Source organism: Protopterus annectens, chromosome 1.part1, assembly GCF_019279795.1.
Source record: "Protopterus annectens isolate FY-2018-M chromosome 1.part1, PAN1.0, whole genome shotgun sequence".
Taxonomy (NCBI): Eukaryota; Metazoa; Chordata; order Ceratodontiformes; family Protopteridae; genus Protopterus; species Protopterus annectens.
The window spans coordinates 1,119,119,452-1,119,143,367 of NC_056726.1; the positions used below are offsets into that span (position 1 = coordinate 1,119,119,452).

The following is a 23,916-nucleotide window of genomic DNA, read 5'->3' on the forward strand; positions in this document are numbered from 1 at the left end:
GTAAGTAAGTTGATTCTAATGTTTGCAATGCTGTGTCTTTAAGGTATTGTTTGATTCTACAATGAGAGCACAGTTTCGGATTAGTCTTTTTTATGGTTTGTAATATATGGTACTCACATTTGATATTTTTATCAATAACAACTGGGAGTTTACTGTGTGTAAATATTTCAGTTTTAGTGTTATTCACTGATGTCAGTAGTAAAGATCACTTTTGGTTATTACATTGTTTTGGGATGAAGTGATATCGCAATGATAATCTCGATCTGCAACGTTTAATAATTAATTAACCAAACTCCAATAATTTTGAAATCCTAATCACTTGCCTTAAAATCAACTCAAATAAAAATATCTGTTTTTTCATAACAATTTACATACCCTCCAATAACACCCCATCCGCCATTGAAGATCTCCTTTGCTGGGCCACCTCAACATACAGTCTAGAAACCATAATTAAAAGAAACTTCTCCCCAGATCTCTTTAAGAGTCTTCTACATAAATATGACTGGACCCCTCTCAAACATCTCCACCTCGACCAAGCTGTGGAATACTTTAATGAGAAATTCATTCATATTCTAAATAATCTTGCACCACTAAGAAAATGCTGTACCAAAACCAAACATATTCCTTAACAAAGAGACCAAGAAACTTCTTAAACTCAGGGATAAAACCTGTTATCACTATCAGGACATTAATAATGAAAGACTTCTCCTGAGCTATCATCAGCTGCGCAACCTGGACAAGAAACAAATTAAACAAGACAAAAATGTTTACTACACGACTTTACAAAACAGGATCCAGCATAACCCCCCCCCCTGAAATTCTGGCAAGCCATCAATACCTTGCTAAAACCAGGTCTGATCTCAGTTCCTAATCCAACCCCTACAAACTCCACTGATCGTACTGCTTCCCAGTTTAACTCTTACTTCATCAACACTATCCTATCCCTAGTGCATAACAACAGTAACAGCCCTCTGACTCTACCTACACAGTCTATAGAGAACCTCAAATCCTTCTCTACTGAACCTATCCAGGCTAGTACCATTAAGAAATTCCTGTCTAATCTTAAGACCTCCTTACTCGGAGTAGACCAACTTCCTAATGAATTCCTCAAATTGGCATCCGATGTCATTGCTTTCATTATCCCAGTCCTAATCAACCGGTCCATTGCTGAACAGTACATCACTAAACTATGGGAAATCATCATATCATCCCTACTATGGGAAATAACCATATCATCCCTACTATGGGAAATCACCCATATCATCCCTAAACTATGGGAAATCACCCATATCATCCCTAAACTATGGGAAATCACCATATCATCCCTACTATGGGACATCACCATATCATCCCTACTATGGGAAATCATCATATCATCCCTAAACTATGGGAAATCACCCATATCATCCCTAAACTATGGGAAATCATCATATCATCCCTACTATGGGAAATCACCCATATCATCCCTAAACTATGGGAAATCACCCATATCATCCCTACTATGGGAAATCACCATATCATCCCTCTACATAAAGGTGGCACATCAGCTGAACTCAACAACTATAGGCCAATAGCCACCCCTCACCCTGTGCTAAGATTCTAGAAAAATGCATACATGCACAATTACTACAATACCTGCTTAACAATAACCTTCTCTACTCATGCCAGCATGGGTTCAGGCCAAAGCACAGTACTACTACCATTGCACTTGACAATTCTACTAATTCTGTTAACCTTCTTAAAAATTCTGGCCTCCATCTATCCTCTGTCTTTTTTGATATGTCCAAAGCATTTGACACAGTCTGTCATCAGAAACTTATAAACATCTTGGCTTCCTTTAATCTGTCTCAATCTGCACTCTCTTGGTTTCTAAGTTATTTGACCAGCAACAAGCTGTACATTGGCACAATGAGCTATCTTCTCTATTACCTGTCTCTGCTGATGTATACCAAGGATCCCTACCATGCTCCTAGGTGTAACCATAGACAATCATCTTAGATTTGACAATTACCTTGCTATAACTATAAACAAAAGTCCACATCAAACTAGGCTCCCTGTATAGAAGCAAGCCCTTCCTTATTGATTCTACCTGAATGGCCATATCCAGAACTCACCTTCTTTCAACTCTACTATATGCCTCCCCACTCTTCACAAACCTTAGAAAAACTGATTTCAACAAATTTGATCCTGTTATAATAAAATAGCGTGATTTGCCTCCAACCTCCCTCATAAAAAACATTGCACTGCCCTTCAACTCCTAAATTGTCTTGAACTTCCCATTCTGTTTACTACCAATTAAACTTTACTCATACCATTGTCCACCATCCAAACAACTGTTCTGCTCTCAAACATCTGGTTCAGTCATATTTTTGCCCTTGATCTCTAAGGTCTTCCAACAAAAAACTACTAAAGGTAATCAAATCCAATAATACCAATGGAGACTCTCTTTTCTCAAAGCAAGTTGCTAAATTATGGAATTCCTTACCATAAGCCTTACTTAGCACTCCCAACATTTCCAAATTCAAACTATTACTAAAGGAGCACCTCTAAAACAACTGGCTATGTTCCTGTACCAAACCAACATTTCCCTATAGTACCAACACTGTATTACTATGACTTCTTATCTAATATTTTTTACCTTAAAATTAAATCATCATATGTGAATTGTCTTTTACAAATTACATATTCTGTATTATTTTTCTATGTTATCTGTACTATGTTATAAATATTGTATGGTGTTATAATTTGTGTTAAATATCTTTCCGTTTAGTATATATTTCTATGGAGCTTTTCTCCCTGGGTCTCCGCTGAAAATGTGCCATTGGTCCAGTCAGACATTCGTGGTAAACATATGTAAAATAAATAAAATAAAACAAAGCATATTCATTTTGTTTTGTTAGGGTAAAGAATCAAGCATGAGAATTTTAGCCATGTTTCTATAGAGGTAAAGGAGGTTTGGGTAAATTCCTGGAGATTGTAGAGTTGGGGGAGCACATATTCATGCTGATCCATCAGCTTATCGTACAATGGTTGGTTGTTGTGTGGCAGTATGCAGTTTAATTATAAAGATGTTAAAGAGGAGTGGTCCAAGGATCAACCCTTGTGGCAGTCCTTTGATAACAGGCTGAAATGCAGACTAATCCTACTGCAATTGACTGCTCATTTCCTTTCAGACAAATAGCATAGCTAACAAACCATGTGAGGAATTATTGCGAACGTCCAAACGGAAACATGTAAATGCTGAAGTGATACTGTGTCAACTGCTTTAGATAAGTCTAAAAACACTGTTGACTCAAGCTTACCATTGTTTGTAAGTTGATTTATAGTGTTAGTAATGTGGTAGGGCAGTGTTTGAACAGTGGTGAGGTCTGAAACCATGCTGAGATATTGTACAAAATGTGCATGGATACACTTTTCAAGGATTTTTGAAAGTGGGGAGAGGATAGCAATGGGTCTATAATTGTTAAATTCAGGTGATGTACCCCCTTTGTGTAATGGAATAATATAAAATATTTTCAGATGGCAGGGACATATAGTTCAGCTATGGACCTATTTGCTAGTATAGAGATGGAGATAGCAATGGCATCAGCTTTTAAATATTCTGATGGGAGTTGATCAACAACCAAGGTGGTGGGTTTGAATTTAAGTAGTAACTTCTTTTATAGTAGAGACAGGTACAGGGATGAGGTTGAAGAGAAGTGACAGATTTGGATTTTTTGAAGGAAGAGAGTTAGAAGTTGCAGGGTCTATGTTAACTAAGGAAGTATGGTCTGTATAAAGCAATTGTTGAACTGGGATGAGACTGAGTCAGTACACTTGCTGGATGTTGGGAAAAGATAGTTTTGTTTCCTTAGTCATGGTGCAGCTATGGATTTGGTTCTTTTATTGCAGACTGAGGTGAAATCATTAAGGATTTTTAGGAAACTGTCACTGAAGTGGGAAACTGCTGTATCTAGACTTATAGATTTTACTATATTTCAGTTATACTCAGTGTTTTAATAAAGCTGTCTTTGTTGAACTTGGTTGAATTTTATATATGATTGTATATAATTTGCTTGCCCTGGCTATTAGAGCATCTATCTGCAATCATTTTGTTTGCTTTATTGGTGAACACTCAGTGTAAGGATGATTGCCTGCTGGAGTTTTTGTCTATTCAAGTGGAGGATGTAATTAATTGAGTAAAGCTATTTAAATTTATGGACTCAGTTGGGGGTAGTACTATTTATAATCTGATAGTTTATGTCTAAGTCTCATAGGATGAAACACTCATATTGAAAATGATAAGATATCCAGTGAAGTGACATGATTATTGATCACTGAGAAAATCATCTACTTTGGTGTCATTTAGTGTTATTTAGTGCTTGGATAACTACATCATAAATAAAACACACTTAAGAGTTGATTCACTAGGCAGGAATCTGAGACTCATGTAGATAGTAACCTGGCCTTCAGCCAATGTGTGTCTAGGATGTTAGGAAGGTCCTTCTGTTTTGCTTAACTTGTAGGCAGGGGTGTGGCATCTAGATCCTGAGAGATCATCATGCCATTGTTCTTGGCTTTCATCAGTCCCATCATTGAGTTTAATGCCCCCTTTGGTGTGCTACTGACTAGAAACATAATCCAGCTGGAGCATTCACAAGGGTTCTTTACAAAAAAGAATATGGATGCTAACACAGTGTCCTGTGCTGATCACCACAAAGCCCTGTATCATACAGGTGATTATTGCTTGGCACGTGACCATCCCTGGACCCTATTTTGATTAACCTTTTGCACATCAGTAAAGCAAACAACATTAGAACTGCTAGATTAAATGTCTTAACTTTTGTTTGTGACATAAATGGGCCATGCAGGACTTCCCATCCATGGGAAGTGGAGTTCTTCCCTGTCCCCATTTATTTGCTACTTGGACCAGTAGACATTTGATTGAAAATTCACCCCGGTCTGGCTGCTATGTCTCTGATGGGCAGAGCCAGTTAGTAAATCACCACCTATACAAATCAAATTTGTGGGTCACATTTGGGTTGCATGCTAGGCTTCTAAGGGCCCTAGTGGTCATTAGCCTAGTATACACCTATGAATCTATGAACCTGTAAACATGAAATTTTTATAAACAATAAAATGATTTACGTAGTATTTCATAGAAAACTGATGACACATTAATGTCAACAACACAGATAATATATACATAGAATAAAAAGAACTTAACACTCCAATAAAACAAACTATTTACATGACTGTCTAGATTAATATATTTATAAAAAAGTCCTCAATATATAAAATAAGTATTCTAGTTATTCAGTCACTTTCTCCAGTATTTCCATCACCTTTAACTAGGAGTTATAATAAGTACTTATCTTTTCAGTTCTTTTCCTAATAGTTATTAATTTGAATGGTGCAGTGGTAGTGTTGTTGCCTCACAGCAGGAAGTTCTCTGGTTTGATTCTCAGCTGGAGTGCCTGCTGTGTGGAGTCTGTATGTCTTCCCTATGTTTGTGTGGGTTTCCTCCCATGTTTCAAAGACATATGTCTGAAGTGTTTCTCCCCAGGCCTCTGCTGAATATTGGCTTTGTTCTTAGCTGGACTTTCCTGGTAAACGAATGTTAAGTAAATTAATTAATTTCATCTGAGATACAGACAGCATGGCACTTCTGAATTCTTTGAAAGATGGAGATGATTCACTCTTCCAATTAACTATAATTGTCTTCAGTACAATTGCTAGAAAGGACCACCTGGAAATTTCTGAGTGTCACCGAAGAATGAAAAGTGATAGTATTATGCACACTTTACAATGGCAGGGGCTAGATGAAGGATAAATCTGTTAAAAAGTGACTGCATTGCTGTTATGAGTGTGTACTTATGGGATTTGTCTTACGTATTTTTTTACATGAGGATGGCAGGCACACATGGTCAGTGCTGTGTAGTTTGACTGATGATTACATCACCATTTTTTTGTGTATGACTGTGGTCTTTTTTCATGCATAGTAGTGATGCAAAACAAGGGATCAAGGTAAAGAAAGGATAATTTAGCCATGAGGAATATTGCATTCTCACTGCAGCCCTAAAGACATATGGAAAACATCAGTTTAGTAAAAGGGGGCCAAATAAACGGAGAGGACAAAAGCCTGGTATCAATTTATCCTGGACATTAATGCAGTGGGTACAACTGCACATTAACACAGTGCAAGAAGAGGGCAAATGATCTGGTAGGACATGTTAGAAGAAATGCAAGGCAGAATGCACTTGCTGGTATGGGAAGGCTCCAAAAATTATCCCATTAACACCAGATGAGAAATACCTTGTCTCCATCATTGTTGTAGACACTGGCTGTTACTAATGGCTACAGCAGCAACACTGGTCTGCTCAGAAAACTTGGTTTAAAAACAGTGCCATATTTTCATACAGAGAACTGGATGCTGACATGACTGATTACATTAAACGTGTGACAATTACTATTAACAGGTGAACCTTCCACATTTACACAGAATGCCAAGGAAGGTGTGTGCATGGTAAGTGTCCCCCACACTTCCTTAATAAACACAAAGTAGTGTAGGCTGTTTCTTTACTAGTAATGTTTTCAAATCATTTTACAGAGTGAGTAATCGAAACAAACAGTCCCACTATACCAATAAATTTGAAGAATTTCAGGAGCAGTATGGCTGTTGAAGAAGAAGAAGAAGATGATGATGATGATAACATAGTTTTGTTTATGAGGTAACCTGAGGAAAGTGTTATGCAGTCCCAAAGTTTAATGGCAAGATACAACACCCATCTCACACCTCATAACATATTAGTAACCCTGCAGGAAGTGACATTCATCACAAAGCCAAACTCATACTGCCATTGCACTCATGCCTGGGAGAAGATCTATGCACCTCTGTACCAGTATCTCCAAACCCAGACTAATACTTTCAGTATGTTGGCAGAAATTCAGAAGCAACAGTGACACCTTTACAAAGGGGACAACAGACACAGGAATTTGTTACAGCTGTGCCAGGAAACATATAACTCATGGGCTGCCCTGCAGCAAATGTGCTGTGACATTGTTAGGACACAGAGCACTTACACATAGAGCCATCTGGAAATGGTCAGTGTCCTCCAGGGTATGAATGAGGATTTCCTGCATTACATGGAAATGGCACAGAATAGGATAATGCCATAATCACAGTGATGGGCAGTATGATGTCACATCAAGCATCTGTGTCCACCTCCATTCATATACTACTTCGGTCTTACGAGACTCAAGCAGGAATCAGTTTAGGAAAGGGTAGATGAGGGGGTACTGTATGGACACGTGAGGGCAGATCATGTGAGACTACAACTGCTTCTCAGAAAAGTACTGTAATTAATTGTTGGGGTAATAAACACAACATATTTCATGCAGGCTACAAAAGTGTTCATCAACACCTAGCAAAACCTCTCATTCAAGGTCACGTTCAAATTCCCACAGCACTGTCACATCAGTGTCTGCAGGATCTCCTGCATCAGGTAGGTTACAAAACAGCCCTCTTTAAAATCAATTGTACTATAACCTACCCTGTCTTTAGTAGATGTGTATGGCACATTTGTCCTTGACCTACTGTGATACAAGTGTGTCATTTATGTTACTTACAACATGACCTTGACACATGCAGGTCAATGTTTAAGTTGTTAGAAAATGTGTTATTAATTTAATTAATAAATAAGGGGGGGACTTTGGACACTTTCAAACTTTATACATTTCATTCCTATAGTGGTACAGCTTAAAATGACATGTAACTGCAGAATGAAGTCTGTATGTCATAACATATAATTGTAGTCATTAACAACAGTACTTTCTGCATTACCATTGTGACAGATGGCTGTTACATACAACTCAAAAGTATTAATTCTCAAGTTTCATCAAAATGCTAATAAGAAAATTATGTATTATGAAGAGTATCCTGCCATGCAAACAAGCACTGCTGTCACCTCATCCTCATCACTGCACAAATTATGATTTTTTTTTTGTTTCTAAAGCCACAAATCATTTTATATGACAAAATAAAATAATCATATGTGCATCACCTCAACAGACAAAATATAATTTAAACTGTGAACACGTTGCATACTATAAATACAGTATTTTATTTTACTTTATTTTATGCATTTATTTAGCAAAGTAGTGGACTGATCTCAATGGACCAATTATAGGCATAGTACAGGTGAAACGAACCACATTAAAAATGAACAAAACATATATGCAGATATAAGGATGTGATAAAAAATATAGATATTTATAGATGCAAGAATATGATACAAAATTTAGTTCAAGTCATGGACTGAAAATGAACTCCTGGTTAGCAGAGCTTTTTGGATAAGTTGGAGTCATAAAGAAGGCGATAGTTTATGCTACAGGAATAGCAGTGCATCATTATATATAGAAGACATTGGATGAGGTGAGTGTGAATAGTTACAGGAAAGGATACCATAGAGAGAAGGCAGAGAAAGGATGAGAGAGGCATGCAGATGGAAGAGGAGTAGAAAGGAGAGGAAGAGTGAGAGCGATGCAAAGAGAAGAGGGACGTAGGATAAATGAGAGGGGATGACAAGATGAGATAAGGAAAGATTAAATAGGGATAAAGTGGTGTGAGAGAACTGTAGGTTTTATGCATGTGAGAGAACTGCAGGTTTTATGTAATGTTACCTGAGTGAGTGTAGCTGCACTTTGATTGGATGAAGGGTATGATAATTTTTCATTCAATTACAAGATATGAACTCAAGATAGCTATCGAAGTAATACTTTTTAGTAATTGCACCACTTCAGGGCATTCAGTACGTGCACACTTAGGTATGCCATCTCATTCCAATGTATTGCGCAAAACAGTTAAAAATGTGACTATTCCTTATATGATGCCTTACGACATCACTGAAAAAAAGTCAGTGAGCTCTCAGGTATGTCTTTAACAAACAATAATAAAAATAATTGTTCTAAAGTAAACAATTGTTATTTAAAGAAGAGAATTATTGTCTAAAGAACAGTGACAGAAGACCGTGCACCACACAGCAGAGCCCACAAATATCACTGTATGCATCAGTTATACTCTGTTTGTTTTTCTCCAGAGAAAGGAAACATGACTGAATGTCATGGTCCACAGTTCTGGATTAGACACCATTCTTTACCTGTGCAGCCATATGGCATGCACAAACTTGCCACATCTGGACCCTTTCTACTGCTGCCAGCTGGTCATCATTAATCATAGTGGGACTAGAACTGAGAACTGCAGTGAAACAATGTGTCATTTTGCCACCAGAGTGATGCATGAACATATTGTGCAGAATGCAACATGCAGTAAACATCCTACATGTAGTAGCTGGGTCATACTGAAGGCCTCTCGCAGACTCATCCTGGCACTTAAATTTACTCTCAGGAGGCCAATGACCATCACAATGACAATATGGGACTGGGACAGGAATGTGTTGTAGGTGCAGCTCCACTTAGATTTCTCATCGGTGTCATGGTGGATGACCAGCGTTGCCATTAAAAACAATAAAAGGGAGGGGGAGAAAAGGAGGAGGACAGAGCAAAGCCAACAAGATGACCACTGGGCATCCTCCCATGCAGGAAGAAGTGGTAGAGTGAGCTATTGTGTCAGATAATGGAACCATATGGACTGTCAGGATGCTAGGCAGACACTTTGATGATGCATCTCCATGCATTGCACACTACCTGGCTATTGATGGAATGGTAGCCCTCCCTATTGTGGTATCACTCACCCCATGGAATACAAGAGGCTTTAATTGCAACATGGGTGCAATCTGTTGTACCATGTACCTCAGTGAAATGCACCACCCCATAAAAGGCATTCATAGTCCTGGCTTGGTCCTGAGGTGACACTGGGAAATAGATAAACTGATCCACATATGCCAAGAGTATATCTAGGAACTCTGTAGTATCCTTGAGGCGGAAGCCTGTAAGATACCCAGTGTGTCCCTAGTCTGTATCTGGAAGGTCCCAGTTGTAAATATAGTAAGGGATATACATACCTTATTATCCAAAGGATAGGAAGTCCACAAACTCTTCCAGTGCCCTTATGAGGGTCATACATAGTCACTAAGCCCATTATAATATTCCTATCCACTCTGAACCTATCAAGTATCTCCTGATATTAAAGTTATAATGAGTTATCCTCTACCTGTATCACTACTTTCTTGGCTGTTGAGCACCAGTGGGCATAAATGGTTTTGGACTGGCCAGGACAAGCAACTCACATGTGGAAATAGCAAGGCCAGCAGCATTTTTGTGGCTAGAATTGTAAATATTTTTTGTATCTGCAGATAGCATAGAAAAGTGGGAAAATTCCTCTATGAACTTTAAATAGGGGAGAGAAAGTTTCATTAGCATACATTGAGTTACATCATTCCATATTTATATCTCATTATGAATTAATTTGCTCATGCTGATTGCACATTATAATGCAAATCCTACAAAAAAAATCTACTTACCAAATTCACAACACCAAACATTTCAGGCCTCAAGATTTCATGACATCCCTTAAGCTTTGCAACTGGAAACCCCTCAAAACGTTATCCCTGGACAGTGCAGTCGACTACTTTAACACCACATATTTAAATATCTTAAATAACATGGCCCCTATCAGGACAATATGAGAAAAATCTAATTACTCTCCTTGGCTCACTAAACAGACAAAATCACTCCTAAAAGAAAGGGATAAAGCATGACATGAATGGACTCACAAAAAATCAATATTTACCCAACAGAAGTATCTCCAGCTAAGAAATAAGTGACCTCTATGAATCATGGCTTAGCTGCACTCATTCGTGGACAGTGAGGATAGCTTTAATGTGCCAGTGCAATGACTATGGATAGCACCCTTAATGTTCTTTGTATTGTGTTTAGAGGTGCAAGAGTGCCTTTTGTGTTGTTGCTCTTTATTGCAAACTGGATTAAAATCATGTAGGGCTTTATATGTTACTAGTAAGAACATAACATATATCCTGGCAGCAACTAGAAGTGAGTGCAACTCCTGCAGCAAAGGAACACTATGCTTCCTACACTAACAATATCACTGTGGAAATTTGCACCTTCTGCAAATGTGTCACCTTAATATCTAGCAGCTCAAGGCAGACAGCATTGCAGTATTCCAAGTGAGATGATACAACTGTATCAAAATAAGAAGGTGAAAAGATGGAACAAAATTCTAGATCCTTGCTATATTCTTCAGATGAAAGTAATGTATCCTATCATTTTGTATCCTTGATTGTGAACTGATAATGTTTCTACTGTCTCACATATGTTGAATGTTTATATATTCTACCTGGGCTTCTGCTGAAAATGGGTCTCCTAGACCAAGTCAGACTTTCCTGGTAAGCAGATGACAATAAATGTAATAAAAAATGACTGCCCTTTGAATGTGCAACACCCATGACTTCTAATATTGTGTGCACAAATATGTTCTAATGAGCTTAAAGTCAGAGGACAACTTTTCTTTTTCTCATTTCAGCCTCACAGAAAGCACTATCCAGAGTACTTCACTGTCTTGTAGATGTCAGTGTTACTTGTTGTCTAATGGCTGCTGATACCTGCTTGCATCCATACCCAGGATGCTGTCATTCTACCTGAAATAGAGACACTGCATCTCATTAGTTCAGAAGGTGAAGTCATGGTAGTGGGGGAGAGCAGCCCTCTCCATGGTTCCAAGGATAAACAGATGTAGTGATGGAAGATTAATCTCCATGGCTAGAAGGTTAGGCAGCGGTAGTTGTGAAAGATGAATCTCCACTGTTATAAGGTTAGGCAGTGGTAGTGGTAGAAGATTAATCTATGTGGTTAGGTTAGGTTAGGCAGTGGTAGTGATGAAAGATTAATCTCTGTGGTTAGAAAGTTAGGCAGCAATAGTGGTGGAAGATTAATCTCCATGGTTACAAGGTTAGGCAGTGGGAGTGCTGGATGATTAATCTCCATGGTTACATGGCTATGCAGAAGGAGTGGTGGAAGATTAATCTTCATGATTAGAGGGTTAGGCAGTGGTAGTGGTGAAAGATTAATCTCCACTGTTACAAGGTTAGGCACCTGTTGTGGTGGAGGATTAATCTAAATTGACAAAAAGATTAGGCAGAGGTAATGGTGGAAGACTAATCCCCATGGTTAGGTTAGGCAGCGGTAGTGGTCCTCCAATAACCTCCCACAAGAGACCATTATACTAGGGGACTTTAATATTAACTGGTACTCCTGCAACTCTGACAACCCTACCACCCATATCAGCCTCTATGGCTTTACCCAAGTAATTCAAACCACAACAAGGTTTGATAAAGCTACTTAAAATGAAACTATCCTTGACCGGGTTCTCACCAACTACTCCACACTTTCCTATAGTTCTGATACCCTCCCAGATTCTCTCAGTGACCACCTTCCAACATACATTATAATGCAAATCCTACAAAAAACATCTACTTACCAAATTTGCAACACCAAACATTTCAGGCCTCAAGATTTCATGACATCCCTTAAGCTTTGCAACTCGAAACCCCTCAAAACGTTATCCCTGGACAGTGCAGTCGACTACTTTAACACCACATATTTAAATATCTTAAATAACATGGCCCCTATCAGGACAATATGAGCAAAATCTAATTACTCTCCTTGGCTCACTAAACAGACAAAATCACTCCTAAAAGAAAGGGATAAAGCGTGACATGAATGGACCCACAAAAAATCAATATTTACCCAACAGAAGTATCTCCAGCTAAGAAATAAATCCAAAACCCAAATAAGACTTGATAAGAAGAATTATTATACAAGCTTACAAGGTAAATACCAAAATAATCCTCAAAAATTCTGGACCACTTTAAATAAAATACTATGACCAGGTCAAACTAAGACCTCTCAACCAACAGCAAGTAATCCCCTAGAATGTATTGTTACCCAGTTTAATAAATACTTTATTAACTCCATCAAAATCCTTACTAACCAAAACTTCCCATCACTGCCCATCAACCTAACCTCTCTACTAGATAACAACAACACATTCTCCTTAAAACCAGTCCCAACCCACAACACGCACACACATACTTGCTCAGGCTAAAACCCACAACCCTGGCAGCTGACAACTTCCCCTTAACATACTTAAAAATAGCAGCTCAAAACATCTTCCCATCCAGTTTCCCTACTAATTAACCATTCCATATCCAAACAATGCATCCCCACTCTTTGGAAATTGCTCACATTATACCCCTACACAAAGGAGGTCCCTCCACTGACTTCTCTGACTATCAGCCCATAGCAATCCTATAACCTCCATCAAAAATCCTTGAAAGGTGTGTTCACACCCAAATACTTAACCATCTCCTAGACAATAAATTACTTACAAATACTCTACGTGGCTTTCGGCCCTACTATAGTACTACCACAGCCCTTATTAGCTTCATTAACACCATCAATCAACTTAGATATAAAGGTAAGCTAGTATCAGCAATCTTTTTAGACATATCAAAAGCCTTCGATATAGTATCTCATAACAAACTGCTGACTGCCTTGTCCAAATTGAACCTAAGCTACCCACTCTAGCCTGGTTTCAGAATTACTTCATAGATTGGCAACAAGCAGTATGGTGGGCCAAAGCTCTTTCTCCCTTACTACCAGTGACTATGGGCCTGCCTCAAGGGTCTATTTTCAGCCCCCTCCTTTTTAACCTATTTACAAATAATCTCCATAATGCTACAACTCTAGCCACCCTTATACAGTATGCAGACAACTCCACACTGTCATATGTTCTGCCCCAACTCTACCTGAACTACAGAACTTCCTTCATTGCTATTGAATCATGGTTAGCAGATGCCCAATTAATCTTGAACCCAAATAAAACTAAACTCATGCTCTTCCACTCCACTAAATTCAAAACCCAATCCACTTACTTCAACATCACCTCCAGTAATAAGACTTTGATTGAACCCAAACCAACTTCACTGTGTTGTTATTGATCAAAATCTGAAGTTTGACTTACACATTACCCAGACTGTAAAAAAACTACACAAGAAAATAGGTACCTTATACAGATGCAAAAACTACCTAACCACAAACTCCAGAATAACCACAGCCAGAACACATATTCTGTCAACATTACTATATGCCTCACATATCCTTACCAACCTCTCCAAATCAGACCTAAGCAAGCTAGATGCCTGCTATAATAAGATAGCTAAATTTGCCACTAGCTGTTTTCCTAGAACCCATCATTGTAAGGCCCTAAGACAACTATCTTGGTTAGAACTACCCCACCAACTCATTCTCACACAACCCTCTACCGCCCACCAAATGTACTATAAACCCAATAAAAAACAGTTTTGCAAGGCCTCCTCAATCCCCATATAAGTACCTGTCCACTAAAATCCACTAATAAAGCTCTAATTGAAGTAAGCAGGAGTAAAAATAGCTCAGGTGACTCTCTCTACTCCTACTACATTGCTAAACTGTGGAATGTCTTACCACTTGAAATTAGAACTTAAAAAATGTCAAGCATCACATTAAAGCCCACCTTACCAATTCCTGGACTTGTAAATGTACTGGGCATGGGTATCCCAAACTATGGAACTAGCTGATTTTAAAATTTTAATTGCATATGTAATGAGCATTGAATTTAACTCATATGACTACTTTATGTTGTTTTTTTTTCCTTCTCACTGTTAATATCTATCAGATTTTAAGTCTTCAGTTTGCTATACTACCTGTATATAAGACTAAGTATCGTAATTGCACTTTTATTGTATACAGTGTCACTACGTGCTGCTACTTTAAGAACTCTCTGCTAGAAGCATTGTTATACAAGATTATTGGTCTTGTCTCCCACTTGACAAATTTATTCTGTTCTAGTCTTTTTACCATTATGAATGTCTGTTACTATTTATTTCTTTATTGTATTATACAATTTTCTTTCTACTAACAAAATAGTTTACTAACAATGGAGCTTTTCTCCCTGGGCCTCCGCTGAAAAAGGGTTTTATGCTCAGTTAGACTCTCCTGGTAAACAAATGTAAAATAAATAAATAAATGGTTAGAGGGTTAGGCAGTGGTAGTGGTAGAAGATTAATCTCCATTGTTACAAGGTTTAGCAGCTGTTGTGGTGGAGGATTAATCTAAATTGAAAAAAAAAAGATTAGGCAGAGGTTATGGTGGAAGACTAATCTCCATGGTTAGAGGGTTAGGTATTGGTAGTGGTGGAAGAATAATCTTCATGGTTATAAGGCTAGGCAATGGTAGTGTTGGAAGATTAATCTCTGAGGTAACAAGGTTAGGCAACTGTATTGGTGGAAGATTTGCCTCTGTATTAAGAAAGCTGTGCAGTAGTAATGGTGGAAGTTTAATCTCCATGGTTACAAGGTTAGACAGCAGTAGTGGTGAAAAAATAATCTTCTTGGTTAGAAGGTTAGGTAGCAGTAGTGCTGGAAGATGAATCTCTGTGGTTATAAGATTAGGCAGTGATAGTGGAGGACTATTAATCTCCATGGCTAGATGGCTAGGCAGTGGTAGTTGTGGAAAATTAATCTCCATGGTTAGATTGTTAGGCAACAGTAGTGGTGGAAGATTAATCTCTTTGGTGAGAGGGTTAGGGAGTGGTAATGGTGGAAGAATAATCTTCATGGTTACAAGGTTAGGCAATGGTAGTGTTGGAAGATTAATTTCTGTGGTAACAAGGTTAGGCAACAGTAGATTAATTTCTGTGGTTGGAAGGTTAGACAGCGGTAGTCGTGGAATATTAATCTCTGTGTTTAGAAAGTTGTGCAGCGGTAGAGGTGGAAGACTAATTTCCATGGCTACAAGGTTAGGCAGCATTACTGGTGGAAGATTAATCTCCACAGTTACAAGGTTAGGCAGTGGTAGTTGTGGAAAATTAATCCATGGTTAGAAGGTTAAGTAGCATTAGTGGTGGAAGAGTAATCTCCATGATTACAAGGTTAGTCAGTGGTGGTAGTAGTGGAAGATTAATCTTCATGGTTACAAAGTTAGGCAGCTGTAGTGATGGAAGATTAATCTCTCTGGTTAGAAATCTAAGTAGCAGAAGTGGTAGAAGATGAATCTCCATGGTTACAAGGTTAGGCAATGGTAGTAGTGGAAGATTAATCTCCATGGTTACAAAGTTAGGCAGTGGTACTGGTAGAAGATTAAGCTCTGTGGTCAAAAGGTGAGGCAGCAGAAGTGGTGACAGATTAATCTCCATGGTAAGAAGGTTAGGTGGCAGTAGTGGTGGAAGATTAATCTCCATGGTTACATGGGTAGGCACCAGCAGTGGTGGAAGATTAATCTCCATGGTTACACTGGTAGGCACCAGCAGTGGTGGAAGATTAATTTCCATGGTTACATGGGTAGGCACCAGCAGTGGTGGAAGATTAATCTCCATGGTTACACTGGTAGGCACCAGCAGTGGTGGAAGATTAATTTCCATGGTTACATGGGTAGGCATCAGCAGTGGTGGAATATTAATCTCCATGGTTACATGGGTAGGCACCAGCAGTGGTGGAAGATTAATTTCTCACATTTAGAAAATTTGATAGTGATAATTGTGGCAGATGATGTTATTTTGTATTGTCAGAAATAAAATAGACGGTGGTGATGGTCTAAGAAATAATTTCCTATGATGGTAGTGATGGAAAAATAATTCCAGTGTCAGGGCAGAAGACACTTTCCTGGGGTTAGAACATGAGGTGGTAATGATGAAATACATCATTTCCTGAGGTTAAAACTTGAATGGGTTTGTGTTGAAAGACAAAATTTCTCATGATTAGAAGTAGAGATAGCAGAAATATAAAACACAATTTCTTGTGTTTAAAAGGAAAGACGTTTGAAATGGTGGAAGGAGTTATTTACCAAGGTTAGCAGTTGCAATGGTGTCAGTGAGGAAAGGCAATATTTCCATTGTTAGCACTTGAGTAGATGTAAGGTAGAAGACACTGTTCCCATGATTTGAAGATGAGATAGAGGTGGAAGACAGTATTTTCTGTAGTAACAAAATGAGTGGTGGTAGTCATGGAGGACATCATTTCCCATGGTATGAATATGAGGTTTCATATTGGTGAAAGAATCATTTCTCATGGTTACAATTTGAGGTGGTGATTGAAGTGAAAGGAATCAATCAATATGCCCATAAGGTAAGGATTGGTAATGGTGGAAGGTGTCACTTTTTAATGCTAGAACATGAGATGGTGGCATTGATAGAACTCAATTTCCTGTGGTTCAAATTTGAATAGTGAATGTGGTGAAATACGTTGTATGTGGTTAGAACATGAGTGGTGGTAATGATGGAAAACACCATTTCCTGTAGTTAGATCTGTTCAGAAGGTGAAGTCATGGTAGTGGGGGAGAGCACCACTCTCCATGGTTACAAGGTCAGGCAGCAATAGTGATGGAAGATTAATCTCCATGGTTAGAAGGTTAGGCAGTGGTATTGGTGAAAAATTAATCTCTGTGGTTAGAAGCTTAGGCAACAGTAATGATATAAGATTAGTCTCCATTGTTACATAGTTAGGCAGGGGAGTGGTAGAAGATTATTCCCCATGGTTAGAAGGATAGCCAGCTGTAGTGGTGGAACATTAATCTCCTTGGATAGAAGGTTAGGCAGGGGTAGTGGTGGAAGATTAATCTCCATGGTTACAAGATTAGGCAGAGGTAATGGTAGAAGATTAATCTCTGTGGTTAGATGGTTAGGCAGCAGTAGTGGTGGAACATTAATCTCTGTACTTAGAATGTTAGGCAGTGAAAGTGTTGGAAGATTAATCCATGGTTAGAAGGTTAAGCAGTGGTAGTGGTGGAAGAGTAATCTCCATAGTTACAAAGTTAGGTAGTGGTAGTAGTGGAAGATTAATCTCCATGGTTACAAAGTTATGTAGTGGTAGTAGAAGATTAATCTCCATGTTTGGAAAGCTAGGCACTGGTATTCATAGAAGATTGAGCTCTGTAGTTAGATGGTTAGCCAGCAGTAGTGGTGGAACATTAATCTCTTTACTTAGAAAGTTAGGCAGTGCTAGTGGTGGAAGATTAATCCACGGTTAGAAGGTTAAGCAGCGATAGTGGTGGAAGAGTAATCTCCATGGTTACAAAGTTAGGTAGTGGTAGTAGTGGAAGATTAATCTCCAGGGTTACAAAGTTAGGTAGTGGTAGTAGTGGAAGATTAATCTCCATGGTTACAAAGTTAGGTAGTGGTAGTAGTGGAAGATTAATCTCCATGTTTAGAAAGCTAGGCACTGGTACTGGTAGAAGATTAAGCTCTGTAGTTAAAATTTGAGGGAGTAGTAGTGATGACAGATTCATCTGTTTTGATCTGTGGATCACTGTTCTATGTGGTTGGTGGATTTGTAAGGAAGAGGAGAGACGGACAGCTAGAGGGTTTAAAAATGAGCTTGTGTGCTGTTAGTTGAATGAAGGTTAGGTTATATGATTGTTTGGTCTCAAAGCGTGGAGACATAATGTCTGGACTGACGAATTTCTTCTATTGTTTTGGGACCAGAGTTAATTGCTAGATTTTACATATATTATGTCTTTTATTGCTGTAGTTTCCTGATCAGGTGCAAGACCAAAGAAATGTTAAAACTCTGAGTTTCTGTTAGTCTGGGAACCATGAGAAGAATGATGTCATCTAAAATGAGTCAGTAGTGATGTATTATTTTAAGACTTTCTCAGAGAAAGAGAATCAGAGCATTTTGCATTTGTCTTCAGAACTGATCACTCACCAGTACTCTGTCTTTGCTCTATATGTAAGTTCATTTAGAACTGTGATTGCTGTTAGAGTTAGATAGGAATTTAGTCAGATTTAGTCTAGCTGTTTTATATATTTATGTCAGACTATTCCACAGTATTATTTTAAGCATTTTCCTGTGATTTATGAACTCTTGCCTAGCACTGTGTTTGACTGAGAAGATTTGTCTTGTGTTTTTATTATTTATTATTAAATATTTTTAAACCTTTCAACTGTAGCTCTTTTCTGTAGAAATAATTGAAGCTCTAGAGTACATTGCATGTATATAGTCATCGTAATAATTATCAGCCCCCTTTTTTCCCCATTTTTCTACATGGGGTTGGGGTATATTGTTAACTGTTGCCATCTCTCACGATTCAGTGCCACACTCCTACCTTCTTCAACACTCATGCCAGACTGTAGCAGATCATCTTTCACACAATCTATACACCTCTTTGCTGGATGTCCTCGCTTCCTCTTACCTTTTTCCTGTCTGTCCCAAATCTTTCTCACCATATTGTCTTCTGCTTTTCTACACTTGTGTCCAAACCACCAAAGTTTGCTTCCTACCACCTTTCTCAGGCACTTCATTTCCACTTCATTTCCCTGGGCTTTTGGATATTGGCAAAGGCTTTTGCTACCCCCATAGTGCCTTTTTTAGGCAAGGCTCAAAAGACAAACCCACCTCCATAGGTATCACAAGGGATAAGAAACTAAGAGTAAAGCTACTCAACGCCAGAAGTCTAAACCTCAAGATGCACACACTCGAAACTCTCCTTAACATGGAGAACATCGATATCTGGGCAGTAACAGAAACCTGGTTCAGGGCTCCCGAGAGCACCCCAGCACTACCAGGTTATACCTCATACCATGCTTTTCGGCCACAAAACTTGGACCGAACCACAAAAGGAGGGGGAGTATCGGTATTCATCAAAGATACCCACACCTCCAGGTTGGTGGCAAAGCACGAAGCATCAGAGACTATCCATGTGCAACTAACAGTGGGTAAAACTGCCTTCCAGTTTATAGCCTGCTACAGACCACCCTCCCAAACCCAGGAACCCCACTTGGCCTTCCTGAGAACACTAGAAAATAAGAAGGTCTCTCCAAACACCATTATATTGGGTGACTTCAACTACCCAAACATAGACTGGGAGCATTACTATAGCTCCAACGCCCTAGCCCAAAGGTTCCTAGAATTTATAAACTCAAATGCTATGGAACAACTTGTTACCACTCCCAGAAGAGGGGAAAACATACTGGACCTGATCATCACCAACATGGGGACTCTGCTCCAGACCAGAAGTGTATCCCTCACTGGTAAGATCAGACCATAAAGTAATCTCACTGGATATTCACATCCAGAACCCACCCCCTGCCCAGAAAACCACAGTGAAAAACTTCTCTAAAGCAAATTTCACACTCCTCAAAACCGAGGTGGAATCCTTCAAAGCCCCCGAGCCTGTGGAAAATACGGCCCAGACCGCAGAATCCTTTATAAACACATTCTATGAACACCTTCAGGAATGCATGGATCATGCGATCCCAAATAAAAGCAAGACCCAATCCTCCAAAGGCAGACATCCTGTCTGGTGGACCCCAGCCATAAACAAACTATACAATAGAAGGAGGAAGCTACTAAATGATAGAGCAAAATCCCAAAAAGGGAAGGCATCACTGATCAGTATTAGCAAAAAACTATGGGCACTCATAAAATTGTCTAAGGCCAGCTTCGAGAGAAAAATTGCACAGGACACTAAGGATAATCACAAGGCTTTCTTTAGTTATGTTAGGAACCTGGGTGGTAATTCGCAGATATGCTCAGAATTAGTCCAAAATGACAAAAAATACACTGAACCCACAGACATTGCCAACATCCTAGCTGACAGGTGCAGCAAACTCCCCTACCAAAAGGGCAAATATCTATCCCAGCAGAGTGCTGCCCCTGACATCTCAGATGGTCAGGTAAGAGCCGCCCTCTCCAAAGCAAAAAACACAGCATCAATGGGACCAGACGGTGTCCCGGGCTGCGTCCTACATGAACTCCAGGAAGAGCTAAACCCAAACATAAAACTACTGTTCAATCTCAGCCTTACTACAGGATATGTGCCCAAAGAGTGGCGTACAGCAACAGTGGTCCCTCTCCATAAAGGTGGTGCCTCAACGGATCCTGGAAACTATCACCCCATAAGCCTGACTAGCTTGGTCTGCAAAGCTATGGAAAGGATCATCATGGACCTCATAAATAAAGATATTGGGGACCTACAGACACTGGATCCTACCCAGTTTGGCTTTGTTAAGGGCAGATCTTGCCTCTTAAACCTGGTTGATTTTTTTGAAACAGTCACCAAGGCGATTGACAAGGGGAAGGTGGTCCACACAGCCTACTTGGACCTCGCAAAATCCTTCGATACAATACCCCACTCAGGCATTATAGATAAGCTCACCAGCTTAAATATAAACCCCTATGTCACTAGATGGATTGCAAACTGGCTCAAGGACAGAACCCAAATGGTTAGAATTGCTGGAGCCATGTCAGACTCCAAACCAGTTACAAGTGGTGTCCCACAAGGCTCAGTCCTGGGACCTCTCTTGTTCGGTATATATTTCTCGGAGGTACAGGACAACATGAAAGGACTGTGGCTGACCAAGTTCGCAGATGACTGCAAATTGGGTGCCATAATCGACTCTACAGCCGACACAAGCATCCTCCAAAAGGGCCTCATAGAAACAGACAACTGGTGCCAGAGCCATGGCCTCAAGCTAAATGCCAAAAAGTGTATAGTCATCCCCTTTGGCAAAAACAAAGTGCCCACAAATTACCACATAGGTGGTAATCCATTAAGTACAGAAGAAGTAATTAGGGACCTGAGGACCCAAGTTGATAGCAATCTCTCATTTGACAACCACGTGGCCAAAGTGGTTAGAAAAACATTTTATATAGCCCACCTAATCATGAAGGGATTCACATCTAGATCAGGGGAGGTCATCGTGCCTCTTTACTCATCCCTCATTAGGCCCATAATTGAGTACAATGCCCCTTTTGGGATGTACCTTACCAGACACCTGCAGCAACTGGAAAGACCCCAAAAGTACCTCACCAAGAGGATCAAAGGGCTCAAACAGATGCCATATGCTGCCCGGTTAAAGAAACTCCAGCTCTACTCAGTGGCATACCGCCTGTTCAGAGGCGATCTGTGCCTGACGTATAAAGCCATGTCCAACCCAGAATAAATGGACATGCTGCACCTCAGAAAATCCAAATCCCATCGAGCTACGTGCTAGAGAGACTTGAAACTCAGCACTGAAATAAATAGGACATGCTGGAGGGACAGATTCATAACCCAGAGGCTCCCTTCACTCTGGAATAAAATCCCAGTCCAGGTTAGGCAGAGTCCCTCATTGACTCTCTTCAAGAGGAATCTTGATGAGTGGATGGGAGATCGAAGGTTTACCCCGGGTATCACTTCTGTGTCACTGTTAGACAGAGGCACAGTATACTAACCTCGAAAAAGGGCATAGCAAAATAAATTTAAAATGGGTGGCGAAAGCCAAACACATTCTGGCTAGGCTTATAAATGCCCTAGGGCAGATAGCCTAGTATGAACCTATGAACCTATGAACCTATCACCTCTAGCTTCTTCAGCTATTCTGCCTTTACTGCCCAAGTTTCTATACTATACAGTAGTACTGGTCACACCACTGTCTTGTACACCTTACTTTTCAGCTTCTTTGGCATTCTTCTGTCATAGACTACACCTGATACTCTATGCCAGTTGGCTGCAGCCTCCCTGATTCTAGCTTTGAACTCTTCATTCAGAATACTCTTCTCCTCAACTACCCCTCCAATATACTTGAAGCTGTTTACCTGTTCCACTATCTTGCCTTCTATCTCTATTCTCATCTTCTTCTGATTTCCCCAGTTTGCTGCCATTACCACCATCTTATCTGTGTTTAGTTTCTTACTATGTGCCTTCAGATTTGTATTCCATTCTCCTAGCCTTTGCTGAAGTTCTAGCTCAGAGTTTGTCTGTACTACCAAATCATCTGCATGCAGCGGCTTTGTTGATCCATCCTCTCCAACCTGTTTGATAATGTAGTCCATTACCAGTATGAATAGCAGTGGGCTTAGAGCTAAACCCTGATGTACATGCACTCCTACTGGGAAACCCTTTGTGAGGCTGAACACTGTTCGTACTTGAGTCATTGGGTCCTTGTACATAGCCTGCACTAATTCTACCTGTGTTTCTATGACTTCAAACCACCACAGTAATGCCCATATCAGTTTTTTGGGACCATGTCATATGCTTTCTCCAAGTCTAGGAATGCACAGTTGGACTCTCTCCTCATTTCTAGCTAAACATCGAGTCAGTTGTGCTGCATCCTGATCTGAATCCAAACTGCCCATCTCCCATTTTACATTCTACTGCTCTGTGTATCCATTTGTCAATCACCCTCTCCAGAACTTTCATGCAATATGATAGGAGTTTGATGCCTCTGTACTGCCCACAGTTGTGGATATCCCCTTTGTTCTTTTACACTGGCATGAGTATGCTGGGTTATGCCTTTCTCTCCACACTGCTATTAGTACCCTCAGGAGCCATTTCTTCTCCCTTATCTCACCCAACATCTTTATCATATTTGCTGTGACCTTGTTTGAGCCTGCTGCTTTCCCTGACTTCATCTTTCTTAGTGCTATCCTTACTTCTTCTAGGGTGGGCTCCTCTACTGTCATTGTAGGCTGTTTCTGGGACAATACAGCTTACGTGGGGTTTTCTTCATTCAGAAGCTGCTGGAAATGCTCTTCCTTCTGCCTTTGATGTCCTCTGGACTGGTCTGCAGGTTGTTGCTGGCATCCCTTATGAAGGGTATCTGACTATCTTCTTTATCTTTCTGTCTTTGCCTTGCAACCTAATATAGTTTCTTTGTGCCCCTTTCTGAGTCACTTTCCAGAAGTTGGTACAGTGCCTCCGATGCCCTATTCTTTGCTATTGCAACTTCTTTTTAGCATCTTTGTTAGCCAACCAGTAGTGCTCCCTAGCCTAGTCAGTCTTTATCTCCCACTTCTTCCTGCACTCCTTCTTTCTTTTGATGACTTCATAGACTTCTGCATTCCACCACCAGCTTTCCTTATGTACCTTATTTCCATACCTGGCTTGGCCACATATTTTTTCTGTAGTCCTAACACATGCTGTTTTTAGGTGCTGCAATTCTTC

At 39.7% G+C, this 23,916-nt stretch overlaps 1 protein-coding gene across 1 annotated transcript in view; it reads right to left on the reverse strand.

The window, feature by feature from the left end:
- LOC122815615 (deleted in malignant brain tumors 1 protein-like) overlaps positions 1-23,916 on the reverse strand; it is a 949,251-nt gene that overhangs the window by 182,387 nt on the left and 742,948 nt on the right.